Source organism: Herpailurus yagouaroundi, unplaced genomic scaffold (genome assembly GCF_014898765.1).
Source record: "Herpailurus yagouaroundi ecotype Mexico unplaced genomic scaffold, PumYag 164, whole genome shotgun sequence".
NCBI classification, from domain to species: domain Eukaryota; kingdom Metazoa; phylum Chordata; class Mammalia; order Carnivora; family Felidae; genus Herpailurus; species Herpailurus yagouaroundi.
In genome coordinates, this window is record NW_024412405.1 from 34,651,830 (window position 1) to 34,671,150 (window position 19,321).

The 19,321-nt window shown below is 38.9% G+C and overlaps 1 protein-coding gene across 9 annotated transcripts in view; it reads left to right on the forward strand.

Moving 5' to 3' along the window:
* Window positions 1-19,321, forward strand: part of KLF12 (KLF transcription factor 12) — a 436,833-nt gene that overhangs the window by 43,583 nt on the left and 373,929 nt on the right. For 4 of the 9 annotated variants that reach the window (XM_040487361.1, XM_040487363.1, XM_040487362.1 and 1 more), the window contains one exon: window positions 17,295-17,346. The exons of the other annotated variants lie outside the window; for them this stretch is intronic. The gene's annotated coding sequence lies outside the window, so the exon portion shown is untranslated. The remainder of the gene's footprint in view (window positions 1-17,294; window positions 17,347-19,321) is intronic. 9 annotated transcript variants of the gene reach the window in all.

Below are 19,321 nucleotides of genomic sequence, written 5' to 3' on the forward strand. Positions count from 1 at the left end.
GTCCACTTATCCACTAGCATTTCCTAACTGTATGATTCAGGCAATTAAGATGTGTTTGATTATGAGTAAAGAAAGTGAATTCAAATTGGCTTTAGTAATAAAAGGGGCTTTGGTTGCCTGATAAGAGAAAGTCCTGAGTTAGGTAGGTCTTCAGAATTAGTTTGGTTTAACATCTCAACAGTCTTTCTATCTCTCTGTGTCACCTTGAACTTCAGGCTGACTCCTGAAGTATACAGGAGTGAGAAGGAAGGTATCTGTTGTTTTACTTGGAGAGTGAGAAGAAGTTGGCTTCTGGCAGCTCTCTTCAGAAGGTGAGGAAGCTTCTTTCTCAGGTGCCCCTGTGATAAAAATGCCCTAATTCACCACGATTGTGGGATATTTTTCCATTCATACAGATCTTCTTTAATTTCTCTCAACATTGTTTTGTAGTTTTCAGAGTATAGGCTTTGTAATCCATTTGTTAAATTTATTCTCAAGTATTTCATTCTTTTTGATGCTATTGTAAATAGAGTTCCTTTTTAAATTGAGGTATAGTTGACACAACACTGTATTAGTTTCAGATGTACAACCTAACGATTCGATGTTTGTATATTTTCTAAAATGATCACCACAATGGCTAGTTAACCTTCCTTATCATACATAGTTACAGACTTTTGTTTTCCTTTGAAGGTAACTTTTAAGATTTACTTGGTTAGCGGTGTTAAATATGCAATATGGTATTATTTACTAGAGAGTAGAATTGTTTTCTTAATTTCATTTTTGGATTGTTTATGCAAGTGTATAGAAATAAAATTAATTTCTGTGTATTTATATTATACCCTGCAGTCCTTCTGAACTATTTATTCTAAGTTTTAAAATGGGTTCTGTAAGGATTTCTGATACACAGGATCATATATTTGTGAATAGAGTTAGTTTTACTTTTCCCTTTCCAATCTGAATGGCTTTCATTTTTTTTCTTGCTTAATTGCCTTGGCTAGAACTTTTAGTATAGTGTTGAAGAAAAGTGAGAGTAGATATTCTTGTCGCTTTTTGATCTTGGGGAAAGCTTCTGTTTTTTCACCAATAAGTGTGATATAATCTATGGTTTTTGGTAAATGGCCTTTCTCATATTGAACACATTCCCTTCCATTCCCACTTTGTTGGGTATTTATATTATGAAAGGGGATTGGCTTTTTCGGATGCTTTTACTGCATTTATTGATATGATCATGTGGTTTTTGTTTGTTTTTTTTTAATTTTTTTTTCAACGTTTATTTATTTTTGGGACAGAGAGAGACAGAGCATGAACGGGGGAGGGGCAGAGAGAGAGGGAGACACAGAATCGGAAACAGGCTCCAGGCTCTGAGCCATCAGCCCAGAGCCTGACGCGGGGCTCGAACTCACGGACCGCGAGATCGTGACCTGGCTGAAGTCGGACGCTTAACCAACTGTGCCACCCAGGCGCCCCTGGTTTTTGTTTTTTAGTCTATTGACATGACACATTACATTAATTTTCACATATTAAACCAACATTGTATATGTGGGATAAATCTCACTTGGTCATGATATGTAATTCTTTTTATATGTTGCTGGATGTGGTTCCACTGGTGTTTTGTTGAGGATTTTTGTATCCGTATTCATAAGTGATAACAGTATGTAGTTTTCTTGTCTTTTTTGCAAATAATTCATTTTTAAATGCCTCTGTTTGGATTAACAGTGGAATTTTCAGCAGGTTATTGATATTTTTTATGGACTTATCAAAGTACACACTTATTAAATAACATGGCTATGAATTAACAGTCTACCATCATATTTTGAAGATATATATATACCTTTATATATGTACACACATGTATATGTGTATATATATGTATATATACACATATATATGTGTGTATATATATGTGTATATACATATACATATACATATGTATATATGTATATATATGTGTATATGTGTATACATATATACACATATATATATTTAAGGATTGGGACAAGAACACAGTAACATCTGTTTTTACAGGGGAAATACAGAATCTATTTTATTTATGAACCTAGTGTGTTTTCCACTTTTTTTTGCGTGGGTGGAAGTGTTTATTGACTGTGTGAGAGTGTTTGTGTGTGTGTGTGTGTGTGTGTGTGTGTGAATAGACTTATTTACCCCATCATATACCTGAAAAGCAATGGATATATTACAATATGAATAAAATAAAAATGAATTTTATGGAAATTAAACTTGGGTTTGTATTTAGAATTTTATTAACTTTTTTTGATATAAAGCATGAGAGTTTTACAAATGATAATTGCACAGTTGCACTAGAGGTGGTAGAATAACTTACTGCATATTATTTTTTAAGAACTTTGGACACAATATAGTTGTTTATAGCACAGTCTAAAAAATAAAGCCTATCTTGAAGCATCCTCATATGCATACAATTGAAGTTTGTATCTTTTTTTTTTTAAATGTTTATTTATTTTTGAGAGAGACAGAGACAGGATGTGAGTGGGTTAGGGGCAGAGAGATAGGGAGACTGAAGCAGGCTCCAGGCTCTGAGCTGTCAGCACAGAGCCCGACGCGGGGCTCGAACCCATGAGCTGTGAGATCATGACCTGAGCGGAAGTCGGACGCTCAACTGACTGAGCCACCCAGGCGCCCCTGAAGTTTGTATCTTTAATCATAATTACTTGTAAGTGATTGTAACACTTCAAAGAACTTTCACATTTGTTATCCTATTTGGTCATCATCAAAGCCTTTTAAAAAATAGGAAATACTCTGATTCTAATTTGTCAGACAAATTCCGTTGTTGAAAGACCTTGAGGTTGCAGATCTGTGTAGTGATCTAGAATACCGGAAAGGTATTCGGAATCCCAGCCATATACTCTTTCTTATAAATCAAGTTAAGTCCATAAAAGTATCACCTAAAGACCATATTCTGATTCTGAATGGTCCTCATCTTTTTCTCTTAGTCCTTTGGCATGCTAGAGTAGAAACAGCAGCCACCAGCATTTTCACTAGTGCAGGAGTCTCTGTGGTGGAGTACATTTCCCCGAAGGATGGTATTCTTAGTGGAGTTTCTGAACAGAAGGTTTGCCAAATACTAAGAGTTGTTTGCTCACCATCTTTCGTGGAGTTTTTAGTAGACCCCTTTCTGCTTAGGGTCCCGTGGTGTCGAGGGAGAACAGGACCGTGTTTTTGTATCTGGTCTGTAGGGTATCACTCCCTCCTATAATCATTCATCCTTGTGAAGTTTCTAAGAATACGGGGTATGCTGCTAAAACTACCCTGGATCATGCCCTCATTAGTGTTCTTGTTAAAAATGCACCTGGGTGTAGTAACAGGCAGTGCTTTCTTTTCTGCTCCTTTACTGTTTGTGCATTCAGCAGGGGCTTCCTGTAGAGCCCCCTTCTGTCTTCCTCTTCACGGTGTACTGGGAACCACCAATTAATTCTGTAGTAGTGCCTTACATTATAGAGGTTTTCATTTGACGCTAACAACTGAAGACCTTACTGCCTCTAATTTACAGATAAAAAACCCCTGAGGCTCAGGAACTTTAACAACGTGACTAGAAGCTTAGAATGATGTGACCAGAAGAGGGTGGCACGAGCTGGTCTAGAAGCCTCACTTCTAGCAGATAATAAGCTCCTTGAGAACAGGGAGTACATTTTAATCAGCAGTTCAGCTGCAGCACTTAGCATGTTTCTTGGCCTAGACACGCGTTCAATAAATGTTGAGTCCCTGATCCCGGGCCGAGTGGTTGACCCCAACTCTGCTAGTGTGACATTGCTTATGCAGATGATTCTGAACGTTTACAGAAGGTTGAGGCTCTCCTAGGGCCCAGGGGCCTCAGCTACTTTCAGAAGTGAGAACATCCTCCCAGGACTTTTTTTTTTTTTTAAACCACGTTGCTGTCCTGTCTCTGACCTGCGCAACTTCTGCAGTGGACCTGCGTCAACATTCACATCATGTGTGCTTGCTGCTTGCCAAGCTTCTGGTCCCGTGTGCTTCCGATGGCCGAATTCATGTGACTCCTGCTTCGTGTCCGAACTCCCATCTTGGGCTGTGACCTACTCCCTGTCCAAGAAATCGTGTTGTCGGAAACTAACTCCACATGACGTTATTGCCAAACAACATCCTAGTTCTTCTCCAGCATCCCCAGTGGCACGTAAGAAAAACGTGCTAGGCAGTTAAGTTTTGGAAGATACAAGGAGAAGTTGACATCTCTAGATTTACATCTTTAAAACAAAAATGCTGCTGATCATCAGTCAGCCTCTCCCTATGCCTAAAATATCAGTGATTTCTTTAGCTCGGCATTTTAACAAAAATTGGCTTTTGAAATTTAAACCTCTTTTATATTTACCTCCGTATTAAAAACTCCATATAGCTTTCATAATTTTTAATGCATAAAAATACAAAGCAGGCTGAAAGTAAGATTAGTTTAAAATCTACTTCAACTTTTCCTCATTGAGGGTAATCGTTTGCTCAGATTATGATTTTAGCAGACACCAACGGTCTCTGTTTCCATACAGACACTTGGCTTTTGGCTTGGATGCTATATGGTAGTGTAGTATTTTTCAGTGTGTGTTCCACTGACAACTTGCACCACATTTACCAGAAGTATGTGTTAAAATGCAGGTTCCTAGGCCTAATCCAAGGGGACTAAATCAGAACATTTGAAGGTGGAGCCCAGGAATTGGCATTTAAACAAGCCCCCTGTTGACTGTGCTGAATCCCAAAGTTAGAAGCCTGTGGGCCAGCTAAGGATCCAAGTCAAAGATCTTGGATTTAGTCCCTCCACCACTGAAGGCTCTTTGATATTTATACTTTGACCTTTGTAGCTGAAAATAGGAATGATGGTAACAGCTACCTCAAGGAGGTGTGAGGATTCGGGGAATTATATGTAATCAGTGCAGTGTCTGGGATATCACAAGCGCCCAAGAAATGCTGCTACTCAGGCTTGTTGTTACCAATACCGTTGCACCCAAATGATACAATAGCTACGAGGATTCGTGATCCCTTCAAAATGAGGATAAGCTTGTTACCAGAAAGACCACTTCTGAGAGTTAAGAAGTCAGTGCCAGATGTTGGCAAATGATGGCCCACAGCCTGCCTTTATAAATAAAGTTTTATGGGTGCACAGCCACCACGTTTGTTTAAGTATTGTCTGTGACTGCTTTGGACTCTGCCTTACAAAGCCGAAGATACTTACTTTCTGGCGCTCAACAGAAGTTAGCTGACTCTTGCTCTGTTCTAATGTGGACTTTGGTGAAAGCTTCGACCGTGTCAGTCTGTTGTGCAGAGGCAGTCAGGCGTGGGTAATAAGAGAGAGTGCTGGGAACAGTGGCCAGCACTGGTTTCAGTGCTCCTGCCATGCCTGCTGCCTCAGATCCTTAAGAAAAGCCAGCCCTTCATTGTGCCTTTCTGCCACTGCCTTCTTGCTCCACCTAAAAATCAGTGACGGGGTCCTGTGCCATTTTTGTATCTGGGAAACCAGATGGGTGAGTACTTTGGAGGCTCTCAGGACTGTGAGATGTTATAGTCCCTACGAATAATAACACGGAAACTAAAACAGCATATGGCGAACATCTAGACAAAACACAGTTGCATACCCTGGTGGGCTTCCTTACCATCAAGTTTGAATTCACACCATGTGCTAAAAATGTGTTATTGTTCATCTCCCATCACCTATGAATTAAAAGCCAAAACCAAACCACACCCAACTCTCAGAAAAGAAAAAAAAAAGTGACACAAAATTGTAGAAGCATCTTGTAAATAATCACAACCTAATTCTCTAAACCTGAAACTCTAACTGGAGATAAGATTATTGAAATTTGTGGCTACATTTCACAAAATAAGCTAACCTCCTAGAACTTTTGTGAACAAACTTTGTATCGTGCCCAGGCATACAAGCAGTGATTAATTTATGATGTTTTGATATTTCCCAACACTTTTTTTTTAATGTTTATTTTTGAGAGAGAGAAAGAGAACGAGAGAGAGCGCATGAGTGGGGAGGGACAGAGAGAGAGAGGGACACACAGAATCTGAAGTAGGCTCCAGGCTCCAAGCTGTCTGTGCAGAGCTGGATATGGGGCTCGAACTCAAGAGCTGTGAGATCATGACCTGAGCCAAAGTCAGACACTTAACCGACTAAGCCACCCAGGCGCCCCTTTCCAACACTTTTAATAGGAATATTTCACTTTCCCAAAGGTACTAGTTATATTCTTGCATTAGGGTCTAATGTTGTCATGGGCTCTAGCTGAGAAAGAACCTCTGGACTATGGGTTTATATTCAACTATTAACATAATTTTGTATGGTCTTTGAGGCAATGTATATAAGGTATCCCCATTTTTTCAGTAAAACCTTGGTTTGCAAGCATAATTCGTTTAGAAACATGCTTGTAATCCAAAGCGCTTGTGTATCAAAGTGAATTTCAAGAACCATTGGTTCAGTTGTGATCATGTGACGTTCGGCATCATGTACTACTCACGCAAGACCTCACTCAGTGCAAGACCTCGCTCGTTTATCAAGTTAAAATTTATTAGAAATGTTTGCTCATCTTGCGGAACACTCGCAGAACGAGTTACTCGTATTCATGAAACTACAGTAGACATCTAATCGTCAGCCAAAATGTTGTGAGAGATCAAACAGAACACTGTTCTGTGTTCTTTTGGGTTTGATTGTAGGTGCTTTTCTATGTATTCTGCAGTGTTTTCTGTTTTTCTCTGCGTGTGTGTCTCATTCCTTCTTCACTTGGTCCCTTAACTCTATTCTTCCCCTTGTCCTGTTCCTTTAACGGGTACTTAGTGCGTCTCTTGGGTCCAGTATTTATGCAGTGTATCTGACATTTCTCTTTAAAAAAAAAATTCCTGCCAAACAAAAATATTTTATGTGCCCTTTGATTAGTATTTTTATTAGCTTGCTGACTCTCTAATAAGAAAAAAGTTCCCATCCCCTGTTTTCTTGGCTTCTTTGTGTTGCTGGCTCAGAGTGTTTTATTGTTTGATGGAGTAGATAAAATTCCCCTGATGTTTCCTACTCACTCTAAATTTGGAATACACCTACAGTATTCTTTTAGGCTTTATTGTTTCCTAAACCATCTATTTAAATGCAGTCCTAAAGCTTAAACGGAACACTGTTATTGTGGCTAAAAATAATATGTGTAATGGAGCAGTAGATTTGACTTCATTACCGTCTTCATAACCATGCAAAAGCCACCATTCCCACAAAGCACTCAGTAAGGTCTAGTGATTATTAAATTTTGCCAGTTCCATAGTAAATGTATAATGGGTTACTTGCAGTGATTTGTAAATGGAATGGTGGGAAGAACTTGACCTTTAAAATTCAGTAGGGCCTTTCTGAAACCCTGATGTTTAGAGCAAAGGCAGAGGCATCCATAAGGACACTAGTCAAGGGGAAAGCTCTTGCCCGTTACCGAACAGAATAGTATCTGATACACTCCGTCTATAGCAGAAGGAGGAGATTTTAGTGTATTATTTTATATTGAGATGTCTGTGAACCTGAGACTGTTTGTAGCTCTTTTATAGGGAATGGTTGATTTGATCTTCTTATTTAATTTTCTTTTTATCATTTCTCAGAAAAAATTTTATATTTATTCTAGAATTAAAAAAAATTATTTGTTTTTGAGAGACAGAGAGAGAGAGAGAGAGAGAGAGAGAGAAATAGAGTGTGAGCAGGGGAGGGGCAGAGAGAGAGGGAGACACAGAATCCAAAGCAGGCTTCAGGCTCTGAGCTGTTAGCACAGAGCCCAATGTGGACAGTGCTTGAACTCATGAACCTTAAGATTATGACCTGATCTGAAGTCAGAGGCTTAGCCAACTGAGCCACCCAGGTGTCCCATCCTAGAATTTTGTTTGCGGTTTTTTTTTTTTTTTTTTTTTTGATTGTGAGACAAATAAGTTTCTCCAGGTTAATTGAATTTAAATTCTGGTTTTTTTTAATTTAAGTTTTTTTAACATTTATTCATTTTTGAGAGGGAGAGAGACAGAGCATGAGCAGGGGAGGGGCAGAGAGAGAGGGAGACACAGAATCTGAAGTGGGTTCCAGGCTCTGAGCTGTCAGCACAGGGCCGGACACGGGCCTTGAACTCACGGACTGCGAGATCATGACCTGAGCTGACGTCGGACACTTAAGTGACTGAACCACACAGGTGCCCCAAAATTCTGTTTTAATAATGATCCTCACATACTTGCTCAATGACATTAAAGTAGATGATTTTGCCATTTGAATTATTCTATTACACTTTTATGATCCTATACTTATGTTCTTGCTTGTCCCCAGTCTAAAATTCCCATCTGCCACTTCTTCCTCACTATATTCCTTCTTCTAACTATTCCAACTCTCAAAACCTGATTCCTCGTTCATATGCCATCTGCTCAAAGAAGCTGTCCTGCTTTGCAAAGTCAAATGAATGAATTTGGGTTTTTTTAAAATCTTAATTTCTGTACTTATAGAGACACTTTGCCTAGACTTGTATTTCATAGTTATTTTGTTGGCTGTCAATGATAGGCGTTATGTATTAAGTTGAACCGTATGAAATTACCATTATTCAATTGTTTTTGAGGTACAGACATGTCAAGTTCATATGTCTGAACCTAATACTCATATCAACATTAACTGCACAAACCTCTGAAAATAAAGTATGGTCTGAGTTTATTAAAACACATTTTGGACTTGGATTTATGTCTGTATCCTAGAATACTTAACAGAGTTTTGTACATAACAAATGTATTAAAGAATCTTTTTTGGAATGAAATCAGTTGGATTGTCTACATTACTATTACTCTTTATGAGCTAACTAATAATTGCTTTAGAAATGATGCCTGTTCTCTGGGGCACACTGTTGTAAAACCAGGATATTAGAGGGGTGCCTGGGTGGCTCAGTTCGTTGAGCATCTGACTGTTGGTTTCAGCTCAGGTCATGATCTCCTGGTTCGTGGGTTCGATCCCCATGTCTGGCTCTGTGTAGGCATTTCAGAGCCTGCTTGGAATTCTCTCTCTCTCCCTCTCACTCTGCCCTTCTCCTGCTTGTGCTCTCTCTCTTTTTCTCAAAATAAATAACACTTAAAAATTTTTCTAAAACCAAGATATTTGAGTCCACTGTGCAATTTCATCTATTACCCACTCATTTCAGTGGTCATATACCTGAAGTTAAACTTCTTGTCTGAAAGTCACTGTTCCTCATGTTTTAGTTGTACACTATATTGCCTTTGTCGAAACTTTTCTTTACTTGGTCTATACTTGCCTTATTTTGCTTTACTTATTGCAAAAGTAATAATTCTTTCATTTCTAATTCTCCCCTCTTAAAAATTTTTTACCAACTTCTTGGTTTGAAGGACTGTCAGTGCCCTCCACCTTGGAAAATGTTTCCTGGCTTGCTTTGTTTTATTATGGGAAAAAAAACTTTCTTTTGAAGTTATATTTTGTGCTTGCTAAAGGTCCAGTTAAATCACAGGAGATAAAAGCTGTACTGACAACCTTGGACATTCCCTGTCCTTTGCCAGAAATAGCAAACTAGATACTCATCTTGTACAAAAATATGTGCATGTTCATCCTCACTTAGAAACATCTTGTCTTGGGTCATTCTTGCAGCAAGTGGGAGGAGTCTAAGCCCATAGTGTGGAATCTGGGGGTTACAGGACATGAGGTAGGACTGGAGGGGAACAAAGTATGGTGCTGAACAAATGGAGAAAATGGTGCTTTTTCTTTATTGACAGGCTCTTTAGTTTTCCATACCATACAATCTTTTTCTTAGCTCCTTACAATACCATACAATTTCCTCAAGATAGGGTTTTTTTTTTTTTTTTTTTTTTTTTTTTTTTTTTTATCTCACTTAGGCTTTTTTCCTAACTGGAAGAAATTTTGCATGAGAAAATGAGATTTTGGAATTACAGAGAAAGTTCAATCTGTGAATATGTTGAAATATTTTATAGCATCACATAGAAAGATGTTTTTGTGAATTTCTTTTGTCCTTGAATCGATGACTTTGTAGTACACTACTTTAATTAGGTAGAATTTGTGATCAGCTCTCTTACAAGTTATGAGGCATGTATAGACATTTTTCACTTTTAGACTCCATTACTTGAGGTGTTTCAACATGAGACTATGGTCTATACAGTTAAAATTGGTAGTTTTAATGATTAACTAAGGTGACTTATTTTCTGATAAGAGTGGAGTAGGGGAACAGGTTATTGTAAATCTATGGGAGGAGTCTTTTTATGCCTGTATGTAGTGATACATATATGTGTGTTTCTGCTGTTCCAATGAATAATTCATTAAAATGGACTAGATCTTACTGAGCATGGATTGTAAACTCAGGGGTAGAGATCAATGTATTTCCCATGCCTAGGATATTGTCTTGCGTGTGACAAATCTGTAATTATTATCTGTTGAGTGAATGGTTGAATTGATAAAATATCTGTTGGTTGCCTAATACCATGTTTTGAGCTCCTAGGAACAGAGAAAAAACAGAACATTAAACATGGTCTTTAAGGTTGTAAATTAGAAGTAGAGACAAACATCAATGCATATTAATAGAGAGAATGATTAGTACTGAGATCTGTAGTGCTCAAAGTAATTTTTTAATAAAAAAGGAGATAGATGGAAGAGGCAACAATAGGGATAACGTCATTTTCTAATTACCAAACACCTACTTTGTACCATTTATTGCACTAGGTGTTTTATAGGTATTATCTCAGTGCATCTTCGTGACAGATCTGATTATTATCCGTGTTAGTCCTCCATGTGATAATCGAGGTTCAGTATCATTCTCAAGATCGCCTGGCAGTTAAGTGGCGGTGCTGGGTTATAAGACTTCTGTCTGCCTCTTTAACAGTATTACTGCTTTATTGCTTTGCTAGTTTCCCGGAACTGCCTGGACCAGGAGTGACCCAGGTTGGTAGTTGGGTACCAGAGGCCCTCTGGACACCTGTAGACCTAACAGAAGCCATTGAGCTCTTCCTAAACCAAAAATGTAACACAAATTCTGCTGTCACTGGAGCTGGGCTCCACCCATTGGACTGGGTTCCGTGCTGGGAAGAGGGAATACTATGTAGAGACTTTAAGGGGCTTCCTTTGTCTCTGCCCTCATCAATATCAGTGTTAAAATCTACACACTTTTAGTGATATCTTCAAGCTGGCCAATTCCCACTATAGGCAGTATTTTATGTATACATATAAACAGTTGTTAAAAACAAAGTGTGGTATTAATCATGGTTGCCATTGTGTTTGAGTTGCTTATAATTAGAGAACTGGTATAATTGATAGATCTCTGCCAGCTGGTTCTAGATTTCTCACCTGGGGAACTTTTTACAAATACAGTTGACTCTCTTTTTTTTAATGTTTATTTTTGAGAGAGAGAGAGCACATGCTCACGTGAGTGTGCCTGAGAGAGTAGGGGAGGGTGTGGGGGGGTAGAGGATCTGAAGTGGGCTCTGTGCTGACAGCATCGAGACTGATGGGGGGTTCAAACTCACAAACTGTGAGATCGGACATTTAACCGACTGAGCCACCAAGGCACCCCAATACTGTTGACCCTTGAACAACATTGGTTTGAACTGCACAGATCAACTTCTGCATGGAGTTTTTTTTGATAAATACGGTGCAGTTCTGAAATGATTTAACATTTTTCTGTAGATTACTCTGTTGTAAGAACAAACTATATAATATACATAACATACAAAGTATGTGTTCATTGACTATCTAAAATATGTTATTGGTAAGGCTTCCAGTCAGTAGGCCATTAGTAGTAAAGTTTTTGCATAGTCGGAAGATATACTTGGATTTTCAATTGCACGGGGAGTTGGCTCCCCTAACCCCTGGGTCGTTCAAGGGTCCTCTGCTTTAGTACCTTAGCCCAGTCTTCAGAAAATCTAAGTAGGTTTGTATGGGGGCTAAGGAAATCAGTCAACCTATTTATCTATTCAGATGATTCTTGATTTTTTTTTAAGTTTATTTATTTTGAGAGAGAGAGAGAGAGGGGGAGAGGGAGAGAATGAATTCCTAGAAGGTTCCACGCTGTCAGCACATAGCCTGATGCAGGGCTTGAACTCACAAACTAGGATATCATGACCTGAATCAAAATCAAGAGTCAGATGCTTAACTGACTGAGCCACACAGGGGCCCCAGATGATTCTTCTTTCAACTTTTTTTCCATCTAGTGATTTTTAAGCATATAGGTCACATTCTCTCCTGTTTCCTCCTCACACACTTTTTAACATCTCTGAAGACAGCTTAGTATTGTGTAATAGTTTAATTGACACAGTTTTTGTTTCTTGCATATAAGATAGTTGTTCATATTAAAACTGCTGGGAACTTCTAGTCAGTGATGGCTGGGCAGGTGATTTCTTTTTTTTTTTTTTAATTTTTTTTTTCAACGTTTATTTATTTGTGGGACAGAGAGAGAGACAGAGCATGAACGGGGGAGGGGCAGAGAGAGAGGGAGACACAGAATCGGAAACAGGCTCCAGGCTCTGAGCCATCAGCCCAGAGCCTGACGCGGGGCTCGAACTCACAGACCGCGAGATCGTGACCTGGCTGAAGTCGGACGCTTAACCAACTGCGCCACCCAGGCGCCCCAAGAGTGTTTTGATGAAACTGTGTATTTTTGACCAATTTAGTCTCCAAGGGAGTATTTTTAAAAATTTTTTTAATTAACATTTATTCATTTTTTGAGAGTCAGAGACAGAGCATGAGCAGGGGAGGTGTGGAGAGAGGGAGACACAGAATCGGAAGCAGGCTCCAGGCTCTGAGCCATCAGCCCAGAGCCTGACGCGGGGCTCGAACTCACGGACCGTGAGATCGTGACCTGGCTGAAGTCGGACGCTTAACCGACTGCGCCACCCAGGCGCCCCTGGGCAGGTGATTTCTATAAGGGAAAATGGTCACCTAGAAAACATTCATTTAGGGATGCCCTTACGATTCCCAGTGTGTAAATGTTTTAATTTAACTAAAGAGCAGAGAAGCTATTTCATTTCATTAATCAGTACATTCGAATCATTACACTGAATGATTATGCTTCATTTATTTTGTGTCAGAATGTTTTCCACACAATAATAGAGAATAAAAGTGCATCATTAATTATAGCTGAGCAGCTCACACATGTATGGGTATATATATTTCCATATCATCACACAATGAAGGAAATGTAATATAAGAAATAATTAATCCTTACCAAAGAATTGAAGATTCAATTAAATAGTAGTATTAAATTCACGGTCATTTGTAATCATGCCTTGTAACAGTTTTAAGTAATGCTTGACAAAGTTTGTAGAAACATTTCCATTTGCCTGTGTCTTCCCCTTCTAAATGGAAAGCTTTTTTTTTTTTTTTTGTAAGAACATGGTTATCTTTTGGGGGTAACAGTTACTTGTTTTGGAGAAGAGTGTAACTTTTTTTTGGAAACAGAATTGATTCATTTGCAGAGCTTCACTGGGATGGGATTTCTGAAAGAGAAAGACTAATTACCGTAAAAAAGTTGCAATTCTATGCATGGAAATTTGGATTTGCTCCTCTCCTGTGAATAGGGACCCTTCCTGATAAGAACCTCTGTGTCATGTGCCCTTTTAGTTATCAGAACTTCAAAGCTGCTTAATAATGTTTCTTCTAGTTCTTTCCCTTTCCCCTGGCTGGCTGGGACTCTTGTTAAAAACCCACAAAACAGGGGCGCCTGGGTGGCGCAGTCGGTTAAGCGTCCGACTTCAGCCAGGTCACGATCTCGCGGTCCGTGAGTTCGAGCCCCGCGTCAGGCTCTGGGCTAATGGCTCGGAGCCTGGAGCCTGTTTCCGATTCTGTGTCTCCCTCTCTCTCTGCCCCTCCCCCGTTCATGCTCTGTCTCTCTCTGTCCCAAAAATAAATAAACGTTGAAAAATAAAATAAAAAAAAAACCCACAAAACAAACTAACATCCAAAATCTGCTTGCCGTATATAATTACGGTATCCTAAAAACCCTCTGTATCTTCCTAGGTCCAAAAGGGGCAAAAGGACTCCAGGCACCAGTCATTTCATTGGCTGCACTTATTTTCCGGAATAAAGTAGAGGACTTAATTTATAGTTCAGTAACTTCTAAAGAGGCAAATATGTCTCTCCTTTATAGATGAGAAAATATGGAGACGGGAAAAATTTAAGCAGTTTAAGAGATGCTACAGGGAAAAGTGGGTGGAGAACAAAATTTTAGAGATTCTTGGAACACGTCATAGACTCTCTGAACTTGGTGATCTCTCTTTTTGCAACAAAGCCAAAATAATTTCAACACTATTTTTTTAAACACCAAACAGTTTTCAAATGGTTTCTTAAACATTGCTTCAGCTTACTATTATAATGAATTTCTGACTTACGTTTTTATAGCAATTTTATAGTTTGTCTAAGAATACTCACTTCACAAATGGGGGGGGTCATATCTAGACCTTGGGGGCTTAAGACATTTAGGCCCAATTCATTTCCATCACATCACACTTAGTGATTCACTGATAATCACATATTTTTTTTGAGTTTATTTATTTTGAGGGAGGGAGGGAGGGACAGAGAGAGAGAGAGAGAGAGAGAGAGAGAGAGAGAGAGAGACACACACACCGCAGGAGGGGCATAGAGAGAGAGAGAATCCCATGCAGGTTTTGCACAGTCAGTGCAGAGCCCAATGTGGGGCTTGAACTCACGAACCATGAGATCATGACCTGAGCCAAAATCAAGAGTTGGATGCTTAACAGGCCAAGCCACGCAGGTGTTCACATCTTATCCCCTGCTCCCCAGTTATGACATCATTAATTGCAGTAATTTAATGTGACTTTTTATAATGTCACATTTTTGCTCCAGGCTGTGATTTTTAAAAAAAAAAAAGTTTAATGTTTATTTTTGAGAGAGAGAGTGAGAACACGAGCATGGGAGGAGCAGAGAGAGAGGGAGACACAGAAACCGAAGCAGGCTCTAGGGTCTGGGTGGTCAGCACAGAGCCTGACACGGGGCTCGAACTCACAAACTATGACATCATGACCTGAGAGCCAAACTCACGTGCTTAACCAACTGAGCCACCCAGGTGCCCCAGGCTGTGAGTTTTAAAAGCTGTTGAAGCCAAAATTCTTTCAGTATGGCTTTCACCCTTGATTTTAGGAGAATATGAAAAAGAAAATGAAATTTAACATTAAAAATGGATTTATACTAATAAAACAGCCACTGCCCATGTACAATTATGAAAAAACTCATTTCTAATTGAGAAGATAAGTCTACTTAAAAAATTTCTTTTATATGTAGAACTTTATTGACATAGTTGGCATGCCGATTCAACCTATCTAAAGTATACAATTCATTGGTTTTTGGGACAGTCACAGAATTGTGCAGTGTACCACCATCAGTTTTAGAACATAAAACCTACTTTTAAAAGTGGAGGTATTCAGATATATCCTGGTTCTTTTCAATTTGGGGCTGTTATGAATAGAACTGCTTTTATTTATTTATTTATTTTTAATTTTTTTTAACATTTTTTATTTATTTTTGAGACAGGGAGAGACAGAGCATGAATAGGGAACGGTCAGAGAGAGGGAGACACAGAATCTGAAACAGGCTCCAGGCTCTGAGCTGTCAGCACAGAGCCCGACGCGGGGCTCGAACTCACGGACTGTGAGATATGACCTGAGCCGAAGTCAGCCGCTTAACCGACTGAGCCACCCAGGCGCCCCTAGAACTGCTTTTAAAAAGTATAGGTAATTGTAACAAAATAAGTAATCTTCAAATTAATGTCAGAATCATGTGTTTGAAAACTTTTAATTATATTGTAATTATTTCTCAGCTATTTAGAGACATTTTGTGTCGGTGTGCTGAGCTGGGTATCTAAAGCTTTTTTGGAATTTTTGGTTGTATCAGTGTCTAGTGTTTCTCCATTCCTGTTTTCGGTCATGTTTCTTAAACAAATGAGTTTCATATATTACTGTACAAGCTATAAACATACACATGGTTCTTAAATATAGGTTGCATTTTTGTTTTAGCTTGTCAAGTTCATAGTAGACCCTGGGCAGAAAACTTTATCATTATTTATGGAACAGTGGTTCTCATTATTTGTTGCAGATTAGAATCACATGAGTATTTAAAAATAGTAATACCTTTACCTCCTCCTTGACGATTGTAATTTAATTGGTAATTTAATCCCACACGGGACCCAGGTGCCAATAGCTGGCATATTTAAGTTTCCTACATAATTCTCATGTGTGGCCAGCATTAAAAACTTGTTTTAGATTCTTGTTTTCAAAATGTTTGCAGCAGGAGCCTGATTTTTCTAAACTAGTTTACTTTTCATTTGTCTGATATCTCAAGAAAAAGTTGATGAACTCAAAGCTGGATTAGAAAATGGGGTGAGGCCCTGATTAAGTCTCCAGCTAGCACCTCTGAAGTTCATTTGCCACGTTGTTCAACTTTGTATCCTCAGTTCCAGCAAATGCCTACTCTGCCCAAGTTCCTTACTTGCCTGCCTTCCTTTTCTTTCTTTCCTTTTCTTCCTTTCCTTCTTTCTTCGATATTAAGTGCCTGCTGTCTGTTCCAGCACTGCTTTATATCCCGACGACATAAACACAATTTGGAATCCTTCTTACATTTGAGTTGGCAAAAGATGCGTCATAAATATTTGTTGAATTGAATAGATTCACACCTGAGCCCTCTTGGCATACTGCTGTGCTGTGCCTCAAATCCTGTGTAGAAATTACGATTTTTTTTGATATTCCAGGAACATTCCAAGCATTGTCTGTCACTTCCTCATTTGTTTGTCTGCTTCCCTGTTACATTCAAGGACATCCCAAATCTAGCCAGGCTTAAACCATCAGGATAAAGTTGGTTAGGACGTGTAATTCAGGTCTTATATCTCCACGTATCACAGACTCACCTACCAACAACTGAGTTTTGGGTAGTCTCAGAGTCAAGTTAGGTGACAAAGACCAGATGCTGTGACTTGTGGGTTGTAAGTCAGTGGAGGCTGTCCTGAGGACTTGTACAGCCTGACTACCAGGTCTTAGAACCCTGTCGTCTCTTCATCCCCATGGCATGTTTTATTTTCTGGGAGCAAGGTAGAAGGGGGACATGGTGTTATCCCCTACCAGTTTATAAATTCTCACTGGGTTGATTATCTCTCCTACGCTTGGATATTTCAGAGTTGACTTACCCCAGAAAAAGAATACTTACAGGTAGCAAAGTATCCACGTGAGCACACCTGCACTCATGCACCCCCCACCCCCATATTTAAGAATGAGAAAACAGTAGCGGAAGACACAGTATTTTGTTTTAGTTTTTAATCAGTGATTTTGTTTTTACTTATTTGTAGCTTTCGCAGCCTCTCAGCATGTAGAAAATACCTTCTGAATACGATTAAACAGGTATGTGGTGCTGGGTGAGGAGTCTTGTGCTGCTGCTAATGGAAATGTAAAATGGGGGGTGGGGAGAAAGATTGCAAAATTTAACAACACATTACTTCTTGTTGAGCCTTTGGTGCCACTCTTGGCATTATTAAAATATACATGAAGTACTGAATAAATGTTGACTAGAGTCATAGCATGCCCCGTGTTCTTAGGAAAATATTTTAAGAAATACATTCTGCCTTTAAAGCGAAGTAATTAAAGCTTAGGCATTGAGGTTTTTCCTTCACACTGCATTCCCTCCTGAATTCTTGCACTTTTTATTTGGGCTGTTTGACTTGTTTATTTCATCTTGCAAATAACACAGTCTCTGGACATGTGTGTATTTGTGTGTGCCTTTTCAAGGATTCGGTTTGTTTGGGAACTATAAGTATACCAAAGGAGCCTCTGTGGCCACCTTTAGAACAAAGCTTCCTAATTTCAGTGTCATTAAGTTAGCAGCTGGTGCAGCTGAATTCAAAGGCACATGCATGGTTATTGACTGTTTTCTCTGAAAACAGCCTGAACAAAGCATTTCCTTAAGCAATGTTGAGCAGGATTTGGAACTTCCTATGCCTCAGAAAAGTCTTAGAAAGGTTTATGGAATTGCAAAGGTCAACATTACTGCATGTGATTCACCTCTACCCCCAATCCATGGTATTTGACCCCTTAAAAAAAATCTTGTGTTTTAAAATCATATGGTCAGAATCCCTAAGCAAAGGAAAAAAAGAGAAAAAAATCCAGTTAAATACAGTTATATCAGTTACTCTTAGATAATCCTTAGTAATGTCATAGGAGTGTGATAACGCACATGCTAGTTAGTTTAAGAGCAAGAAAGTTTCAAAAGTTGTAGCTTGCACTATAGCATTGATAGGCTACTCTTACATATTATGTTGTTTATAGTTTCTTGTATATAGTTCAGGAGAGTAATCTTTTATATAAATGTGTATTCTATGAGTATCTTGGAAATGGTAAAGATCAGGAGTTGGCAAGAATTCATGCATTTTTATCAAAGTGATCATGCTTTTATTATTTTTATCATGTTTTCATTAATTTTCTTTAAAAATATTGACATATAATTGACATAACATGTTAATTTCAGGTGTACGACGTAATGATTCAGTGTTAGTATATATTGTGAAACGATCATCACAATAAGTATAGTTAACATCCATCGCCACGTACAGTTAACACATTTGTTTTTCTTGTAATAAGAACTTGGAAGATATACTCTCTTAGCAATTTTTGAATATACAATATAGTATCTACCTTTCTTTTTTTTTCTTTCTCTCTTTCTTTCTTCTTTCTTTCTTTCTTTCTTTCTGGAAAAGAGAGCAAGAGCATGAGCAGGGGAAGGGGAGAGAGAGAGAATCCCAGGTAGGCTCCATGCTGTCAGTACAGAGCTTGATGGGGGGCTTGAGCTCACAAGTTGTGAGATCATGACCTGAGCTGAAACCACGAGTTGGATGTTCAACCAACTGAGCCATCCAGGTGCCCCTACAATACAGTATTTTAAACTATATTCACTGGCTGTACGTTACATCCGCAGGACATGTTTGTTTTATAATTGGAAATTTGTACCTTTTGACCACTTTTACCCATTTTCCCAACGCCACACCCTACGTTGTGTTTTCAATGAACATCTGCCATATACCAGACTCTGTTAAGTGCTAATAGGTATAAAAGAAAGGCATGATAATATGCAAACACTTAAGTAATAGTAAAGATGGAACGTAATTTTTTTTTTTAATTTTTTTTTTTCAACGTTTATTTTATTTTTGGGACAGAGAGAGACAGAGCATGAACGGGGGAGGGGCAGAGAGAGAGGGAGACACAGAATCGGAAACAGGCTCCAGGCTCTGAGCCATCAGCCCAGAGCCTGATGCGGGGCTCGAACTCACGGACCGCGAGATTGTGACCTGGCTGAAGTTGGACGCTTAACCGACTGCGCCACCCA